The following is a 10060-nucleotide window of genomic DNA, read 5'->3' on the forward strand; positions in this document are numbered from 1 at the left end:
TCATTCTTTCCATCGTTATGTTGTTGATCCGATCGCTTTTGCCGTCTTAAAATTTTTTGCTTCGTAGAAAAATCTTTACTCAATATCTTTGTCCCTTTGCTGCTTTTCGCCGATAGGTTCTCCTCGATCACGGATGTGTTGTTCAGCCCTAACATACGATCATTATCAAGTTTTAGGGACATCTTTAATTAGAGAGTGGTAAAGATCCCTTACAATGAAGTTCGAACTTCGTCTCTTTCATAATATAATTATAACACCCCGTCTTTTTAATTGCATTTTTCCTATAATAATATAAATATTAATAATAATAATAATGTAAATAGAATACATAAATAGGATATCCAGGTTGTTAGAAAAAAAAGCCCGTAAAGTAAGTAGATAGGATAAAAGCCCGTAAAGTAAGTAGATCGGTTTAAAACCCGGTTTTCTGGAGAGGTTTGGGAGAAACTAGAAAATAAGGGTTTCTCACGTAGAGTTTGGAGAAAAAAAAAAAAAAAAGTGAGAGTTTTAATTGAGAGAAAAAAAAAAAGGGTTTGAACAAGAAAGATCGTTGTCGACTTCCGGGGCTTTGGAGGTTTTCGATTTCGGGAGCCGTTCGAACGCTCGATTTTAACGTTGAAAGTAGTCATACTATATCATATTTTTATTTGGTTTCGATTTAAACACACCAAGAGTGACGTTTTTCTCTACCTGCGTTTTTGTAAACTCTGTTAAAGGGTTAGATACACTTTGGAACCACAAGTAGAGGAATTAGGGCGACTCTTGGCAATTAACCTGCCGAAGTCATAGGGGGATGGCGCCGCCATCGCCAAAGACCAAACCGTTATTGGTTCTTTTTTTGTATGGTTCTTATTTTTGTTCTGTGAAATGGTTACTGTGAATGTTATTGATGTTAGATAGGTTGTGTGGGTTGCCGGGCAATGACGGGCAGTGGTGGAGGTATGTTATGGACGGTGAGAAGCTTTGAACGACCATTAATGGTCGCTTCAAACAAGAACCCAAACCGTCCTAATTTTTGTGTTGTTTGGAATGTTTGTTGGGTAGGAATTTTGCTGCTGATTGTTGTTGGGTTAATGTTGATGGTTGGGGGTTGATTTGGGTGTTGGAAAATTTGAGAATTGAAGCTTGAATTGGCTTTAATGGCGTCGGTCGATTTTTTTCTCATTTAATGTAAACTATGTTTTTGATATGGGTAGATGGGGGTTTTTGCGAGGAACCAAACCGCGGGGTTTGTTTTACTGATGGGTGGCCGGTGGTGGCTGTGTGGTGGTCGGTGGTGGAGGAAGTTTGGTTTGAAGAAGGAGATGAACAGTACCCAAAAACGATTTTGGGCTTGGGCCAAAATCGTGGGCTATTCTCTTTTTGGTTTTGGATTTTAAAATTTGACTTTTTAGACTATGGGCCTTAGGATTTGGGCTTTTGGGTTTTTGGAGTTTAGGCCGGGTTGACCAGAGTTGACTGTTGACTTTGACCAGAGTTGACTGTTGACTTTGACCAGGGTTGACTTTGACCAGTTGACCCGAAAATTTGACTTTTTCCTAAAATTATGATTCGGTCTATTAGAATAAATCTAGGACTATTAGCATGTTTGATTTAGGCTAGGACCTTTATAAATATACTTGTGTACGTGTATTTACTGCTTGGTGATTTTTCAGTCTTTTGCAATACACCACGTTATGACACTTATACATTCATGAAATTAATAACGCGTAAACCAAAATTAATTGAATCAAGATATTCCTACGTTCTCTGAAATAATCTATTCAATAAAATACAATAATCGTAAACAAAACTTACCGCGACCTTTTAGAACTCTCCACTCCAAGTTTTAGAATTGAGTTTATGACCGATGAAGTCATATGTAGGTGGACATTTATTGAATGTGCCATAAATGGCTCGTTAGTGTTATATAAGGGTATTCATTGAATGTGCCATGAATGACCCGGTATTCATTGAATGTGCCATGAATGACCGATTGTAGTTAGTTGATCACCTCAAAAGAGGAACTAAGGTATTCGCCTTGGGGTTAGTTGTATTCCTTGAATGTACGGAATGTAGGATTGGGTATTCCTTGAATGTGGCGGGAATGACCCGGGGCATTCATTGAATGTGCCATGAATGGCCCGTTAATGATATGATAGGTATTCATTGAATGTGCCATGAATGACCTGAAGTTTTGTTACCAAAGAGGCCGTGAAATATGTGTATGAAAGCCCGTAGATGGCTATGATATTGTGGTATTCGGTGGGAGAGAGGCACACAGGGAATGTGTGATTTGGCAAATGTGTGGAGTGCAAATCGTGGAGTAGGTACTAAAGGGTGGGTGTATAAGAAAAGTAATTGATTAATTGATAAGAGAAATGGTTTTGTTTATACGAAAGTGTGCTTTGGGTTTACCTTTGAATACATATAGAATATCTACATATGTTATATATACAAGTTCTAACTTTCTTTTGCGGGAGGGTAGGACTTAATAATATTTTGTCTTGAGGACGCTGTCCCACCCTTTATACAAATTTGATATATCGTAAAGTGTAATTCAATTATTTAGATATTAAAAGGAGTTATTAGAATGAGTTAATAAGATGGAAGTTAATAAATTTCGAAGTTTTGCTTGGGAAGAAACTATGCCGTTTGAGATGACGGAACTACTTGTCTTCCAAGCTGAGAATGTTTAGGTTGTGATAGATTTAAAATGTTAGTTGGATAAGTAAAGTTTAAAATGTTTATATGTGTTTAGTCTACTCATACCAGCAAATTCAAATTTGCTGACCCATGTTTGCTTTGTTTTGGCAACGTGGGTGTGTTCTTGGGAACATAGGTGGAAGGCAGTGGAACCGCGGCGTGTGATTGTGATTCGTGCCTGGAGCGGTCTGATAGTTTTCTTTTAGGTTTGATTTCTTTGTTGGAAGAATGTAATAACGTATTTTGCCTTTTCATGGCATGAGAACATGGTAGTGATGAATTTTAATTGGAGAGTTGTTTTGATGTTTTATTTGGAAGGATGTTATCTTAATAAAGAGATTGCGGATAAATTGTTGGGATTATTGTTATTTAAGTTGTTTCTTTTATGACATGGATATTAGGGTTTGTATGTGTAGTATTCTCCGTCATAGTCTGGGTTTTTAAACAAGTGAACCTAGTGATGTTTGAGATAATTATATTTCAAATATTCACTTTGTTATTGTTTAGAAATTCGGGCTGTGACATTTTGGTATCGGAGCTTAGGTTAGCCTAGATAGTGAAGGTCTAGGTGATCCTCGGAATGTGGTGATTGGTTGAGTGTGTTTGAGTTTAAGATGTTTGGAGTACTAATAGAAGTCCGTTTTGTTTTAAGGTGATGGCTGGAGATGGCAATGACGTTACTGGTACTGGAAGTAATACTATATCTGCTGATTTGGGAGCTATATTAACTTTCGGTTGGTGGAAACTATTCGGGGGGTCAACATGCTAATCTAGGGGATCCTTTTGCTAGGAGAAACAAGGATTTTATAACTTTAGGAGGCCGAAGTTTCAAGGGGAGAAAAGGGGGCCATTGATCTTTGAAAATGGGTTACTATGTGTGAGTCCGTGTTTGCTAAGATGCAACTCCACCGAGGTGCGCTATGAGAGTTGGCTTCTCACCGGTTGGAGGGGGTCGACTTTATTTTGGTGGAGGTCTATCAAGGATAATGTGGATGTGGGAAATATGACTTGGGAGGATTTCCGGTAAGATTTGAGGGAAGGTTTGTTCCTAATCTTTGTTAAAGAGCAATTAATTGAGGAATTCTTTCATCCGACCCAAGGAAGGAAAAAAAATTCACGAGTATGTGACTAAGTTCAATGAACTATCGAGGTATGCTCCTTATCTAGTGGATACCCAAGTAAAGAAGAACCGAGAAGTTCATCCGTGGACTAGAGCCATATCTATCGAAGTTATTTGATACCCTTTGATTCGAAACTTTCGATCGCGTGTTAGATTTGGCATTAAGATATGAACAATTGGGTAATAAACCCGAAATGAGAAGATTAAAGAGAATGCCCCAAAACAAGCCTTTACACCTTATTTCTAGTCACCCACGCCAAGGGCGAGAAAAAAGTCAAGATCACCCATATAATAGACAAACAAGTAAGCATGTGGATAAGGGCCGAGTGCTTCGCTAAAGAGATTTGATGGTAATTGTTTGAACTCGGGGAGGTTGGACATACTATTCAAGATGTTCTAAACCCAATGAACTAGTAGGCAAGTGTTATAAATGTGGGCCGGTTAGGACACTATGGGAAGAACCTGACTTTGGTTAATGTTAGGTATGTTTGAATTTGTTGTTTGCTAGTTTCCTTTATTGGTACTTAGCATGTAAGAAAGTATCGTATGATTATGAAAATAAAATGCTGGTTGTTTTAATGGTTAGTTTCTTATGAATTTATAATTGAAATTGTTCAGCATGTTATAGTGTTGTTTCCTAACGGAGTTTTCTATTTTAAGTAAGTATTGGCTAAAGAAGAAATGGTTATTTTAAAATTTCATATTTGAGTAAGTTGGAATTATCCAAGGAATAAGGAAACCCTTTTGATAAAGGTTGGATTTGAAATATTTGATATTGTCCAAGTTATGTATATCGTTGGTGTGTGATCCAATATACATAACATCGCTTAGTATGCATCGTTGGTGTGTGAACCAGTGTATACTTGCATATCGTTGGTGTGTGAGCCAGTATGCATACCACACATCGTTGGTGTTTGATCCTATGTGATGGTAGAGAGTTAGTATGCATCGTTGGTGTGTGAACCAGTGTATACTTGCATATCGTTGGTGTGTGAGCCAGTATGCATGCATCACATTGTAGGTGTTTGATCCTATGTGATAGTGGACATAGTATAAGTAGTTGATGATATGAATCTGTTGAACTGTGAAAGAATGATTTTAATTAAGTGTTGGCAATTAAAGAAACTAATTACGTTTATTCTTTTGAGTTGTGTATGCTAGCATATACACGTATTTCTTGGGTTCAATACGTATATAGACACACTTTCAAAGTATGTGATTTGAATATTAGTGTGTCTATCTATATGATATCGTATATGTGTATTCCTTTTTAAGGTGTGTATACTTGCGTATACACGTATGTCTCGTTTTAATTGGTTGACGTACTGTTTGTTTGGTTAATCTACACTCTACCTTGAATCTCGGGACGAGATCCTTTTAAGGTGTGTATATTATAACACCCCGTCTTTTTAATTGCATTTTTCCTATAATAATATAAATATTAATAATAATAATAATGTAAATAGAATACATAAATAGGATATCCAGTTGTTAGAAAAAAAAAAAAAAGCGTAAGTAAGTAGATAGGATAAAAGCCCGTAAGTAAGTAGATCGGTTTAAAACCCGGTTTTTCGGAGGAGGGTTTGGGAGAAACTAGAAAATAAGGGTTTCTCCGTGAGAGTTTGGAGAAAAAAGAAAAAAGAAAGGTGAGAGTTTTAATCGAGAAAAAAAAAAAAAGGGTTTGAACAAGAAAGATCGCTTGTCGACTTGGGCTTTGGAGGTTTTCGATTTATTTCGCTCGGGCGCATTTCGATTTTTACAATGAGTAGTCATACTATATCATATTTTTATTTGGTTTCGATTTAAACACACCAATAGTGTGACGTTTCTCTACCTGCGTTTTGTAAACTCTGTTAAAGGGTTAGATACACTTTGGAACCACAAGGAGGAATTAGGGCGACTCTTGGCAATTAACCGCGCAAAGTCCGGACACTAGGGGTCGATGGCGTAATGGCCATCGCCAGCCACCAAACCGTTATTGGTTCTTTTTGTATGGTTCTTATTTTTGTTACGTGAAATGGTTACTGTGAATGTTATTGATGTTAGATAGGTTGTGTGGGTTGCCGCAAATGACGGGCGTGGTGGAGGTATGTTATGGACGGTGAGAAAGCTTGAACGACCATTAATGGTCGTTTCAAAACAAGAACCCAAACCGGCCCTAATTTTTGTGTTGTTTGGAATGTTTGTTGGGTAGGAATTTTGCTGCTGATTGTTGTTGGGTTAATGTTGATGGTTGGGGGTTGATTTGGGTGTTGGAAAATTTGAGAATTGAAGCTTGAATTGGCTTTAATGGCGTCGGTCGATTTTTTCTCGTATGACGTAACTATGTTTTTGATATGGGTAGATGGGGGTTTTTATGAGGAACCAAACCGCGGGGTTTGTTTTGATGATGGGTGGCGGTGGTGGCTGTGTGGTGGTGGTGGTGGAGGAAGTTTGGTTTGAAGAAGGAGATGAACAAGTTAAAAAAACGATTTTGGGCTTGGGCCAAAATCGTGGGCTATTCTCTTTTGGTTTTGGATTTTAAAATTTGACTTTTTTAGACTATGGGCCTTAGGATTTGGGCTTTTGGGTTTTTGGAGTTTAGGCCGGGTTGACCAGAGTTGACTTGACTTTGACCCGAGTTGATCGCTGACTTTGACCAGGGTTGATTTTGACCAAATTGACCCGAAATTTGACTTTTTCCTAAAATTATGATTCGGTCTATTAGAATAAATCTAGGACTATTAGCATGTTTGATTTAGGCTAGGACCTTTATAAATATACTTGTGTGCGTGTATTTCTTTGCTTGGTGATTTTTTCGCTTTTTGCAATACACCACGCTATGACACTTATACATTCATGAAATTAATAACGCCAAACCAAAATTAATTGAATCAAGATATTCCTACGTTCTCTGAAATAATCTATTCAATAAAATACAATAATGCGTAAACAAAACTTACCGCACCCTTTTAGAACTCTCCACCTCAAGTTTTAGAATTGAGTTTATGAATCGATGAAGTCATATGTAGGTGGACATTTATTGAATGTGCCATAAATGGCTCGTTAGTGTTATATAAGGGTATTCATTGAATGTGCCATGAATGACCGGGTATTCATTGAATGTGCCATGAATGACCGTGATTGTAGTTAGATCGCCCTAAAGAGGAACTAAGGTATTAAGCCTTGCGGGTTAGTTGTATTCCTTGAATGTACTGGGAATGTAGGATTGGGTATTCCTTGAATGTGGCGTGAATGACCCGGGGCATTCATTGAATGTGCCATGAATGGCCCGTTAGTGATATGATAGGTATTCATTGAATGTGCCATGAATGACCGAGTTTTTATTACCAAAGAGGTCGTGAAATATGTGTATGAAAGCCCGTAGATGGCTATGATATTGTGGTATTCGTGGGAGAGAGGCACACAGAATGTGTGATTTGGCAAATGTGTGGAGTGCAAATCGTGGAGTAGGTACTAAAGGGTGGGTGTATAAGAAAAGTAATTGATTAATTGATAAGAGAAATGGTTTTGTTTATACGAGTGTGCTTGGGTTTACCTTTGAATACATATAGAATATCTACATATGTTATATATACAAGTTCTAACTTTCTTTTGCAGGAGGGTAGGACTTAATAATATTTTGTGCAGGGACGCGGTCCTACCCTTATACAGCGGCGGATATCGGTAAGTGTAATTCAATTATTTAGATATTAAAAGGAGTTATTAGAATGAGTTAATAAGATGGAAGTTAATAAATTTCGAAGTTTTGCTTGGGAAGAAACTATGCCGTTTGAGATGACGGAACTACTTGTCTTCCAAGCTGAGAATGTTTAGGTTGTGATAGATTTAAAATGTTAGTTGGATAAGTAAAGTTTAAAATGTTTATATGTGTTTAGTCTACTCATACCAGCAAATTCAAATTTGTCAATCCCATGTTTGCTTTGTTTTGGCAACGTGGGTGTGTTCTTAGGAACATAGGTGGAAGGCGATGGAACCAGGCGTGTGATTGTGATTCGTTATCCGAGCTGTCCGATAGTTTTCTTTTAGGTTTGATTTCTTTGTTGGAAGAATGTAATAACGATTTTGCCTTTTCATGGCATGAGAACATGGTAGTGATGAATTTTAATTGGAGAGTTGTTTTGATGTTTTATTTGGAAGGATGTTATCTTAATAAAGAGATTTGGGATAAATTGTTGGGATTATTGTTATTTAAGTTGTTTCTTTTATGACATGGATATTAGGGTTTGTATGTGTAGTATTCTCCGTCATAGTCCGGGTTTTAAACAAGTGAACCTAGTGATGTTTGAGATAATTATATTTCAAATATTCACTTTGTTATTGTTTAGAAATTAGTGGATGATAATGCTTCTTTAAAGGCTAAAAGAAGCTTCCCATCGAAAACTTCGAACATCTGCCGCTGCCTTCGAACCTAGTAACAAAAGTACGTAACTTCTCGCCACGTTGTTGCTTGATGTTCGAAAGTGAGTCGACATCCTTTGGCGCCTTGCAATTGTGGCGGAAACGATTAACAAACCGATTTTCTAGTTCATTGAATTGGTGAATTGATCTTGAAGGCAACTCACTAAACCAAATAATGCTTCTCCCTTTAGAGTCGATGGAAAGAGCTTACATATGAGCGGATCATCTCCACCCCATAACACCAACTTATTTTTTAACGATAGAACATGCAAGCCAGGATCTCCTTCCGACTCATCATAAAGTTCAAAATCGGGTTGTTTGAAGTCGGGATGGTGGTAAGCTTCTTGAATGTCGAATCAAAACTTATCAAGTATGTCATCATTGATCCAAGTTTTTCGCTCTTACATCCCTTGACTCTCTATCGTTAAGTTCTTTTGCAATCAACTCTTTCACCGTTGTTCGTTAGAGTTAAAGTATTGGCTCGAACAACCCTGGGCGGTCCGTCATGCCCCATGTGGAGACAAATACCTTCCATTATCTCTTATTGGAGTTAGAGATCTTTGGCGGTACCCACGATTAGCTCCGACCGGTGATTGTCTTTGTCTATCCATGTAACCAGCCTGTCTAGGCCGGTAGTCACCCTTGGCCGGGTGGTCGGAATAATTATACCACTTCTCCATGTTTTGTTGCTCTTGTCTGGGATGCCCGCCTTCCCAGTCGTGTCGGACATATCTCGGATGGCGGTCTTCCCTGAAATTGCTTCTCAAAGGTAAATCTTCCCTTTGAGATCGGACATGTCTAGGGTAGTAGTTATCCCTGCCAATCCGATTCGCCCCATAAGTACGGGTAATAGGGTCATTACTCCTAGAGCGCAGACCGCTGGTTGATTATTGCTTGAGAAATAGCACATTGTTTGGATCGACGAAGTGGATCGTCAAGACGGTCCCATACAACTGGAATGGCCTCGTCCCTTCGTGGTCACCTTGATGTTGTTGAATTTGCAACATCGAACACCGCCTTTGCCTCTTTGCCGGCTTCCTTCTCAAATTCCTATTTAAATTTTTGACTCGTCCGTAACTCCCGCTCAACCATATTAGGGGTGAATTGGTCGCATTACTATCACCTTTTCCGCTAGTTGGCGGAGAGAGTGATGTCCACGCCCATATCCATGTCAACCGGGCGATCGACATGGACGGACGACGGCACCGCATGGAGGATTACCGACTTGTCGATTTTCTTGTTGCAAAGGTCATTAAGGGTGGCGGCACTTGTACCTTTTTTGGAGGCGGAGGCGGTGGCGGTTACCGCTACAAATCGGATGTTGAGAATTGATCCTACTACTAGGAGCAACTTGATTGTTCAACGGTTCATGCATCGGCCGATTTGAATTTCGAGGGTTGCGATTCTTGTTAGTAGGAGGAATATGTTGACTATTTGGTCTACTTCTCGTGCTTGCCATATTGATTGTTTCACGTGATAATGAATTCTCTGTCCCCACAGACGGCGCCAATTATGTTTTGGCAGTAAACTGCTTCAACACAACGAGAGAAATGGTAAAGAACGCACTAAGAAACAGAGGAATTTGATGTTGGGGGAGATGAAAATGAACCAAATAATGGCTGCCTACGTACCCAAGATCTGTTCTCTAGGGATCAAGTTTCCACGTAGTTCCTTATGAAAAATAATATGGTATTTATAGAGGTAGAGTAGAGAGTCCTTGTAGCTCAAGTAATCTTGTTGCTTGAGTAATTGTGATAGAATATAACTGTCAACTAATAATTATCTCTTTGATAATAAATGAATCTGGACATAAATCAATGTACATTAGTGGCAAGCCATGTGACTAAGGTTCAG

This window comes from Coptis chinensis, chromosome 5 (genome assembly GCF_015680905.1).
Source record: "Coptis chinensis isolate HL-2020 chromosome 5, ASM1568090v1, whole genome shotgun sequence".
Classification (NCBI taxonomy): Eukaryota; Viridiplantae; Streptophyta; class Magnoliopsida; order Ranunculales; family Ranunculaceae; genus Coptis; species Coptis chinensis.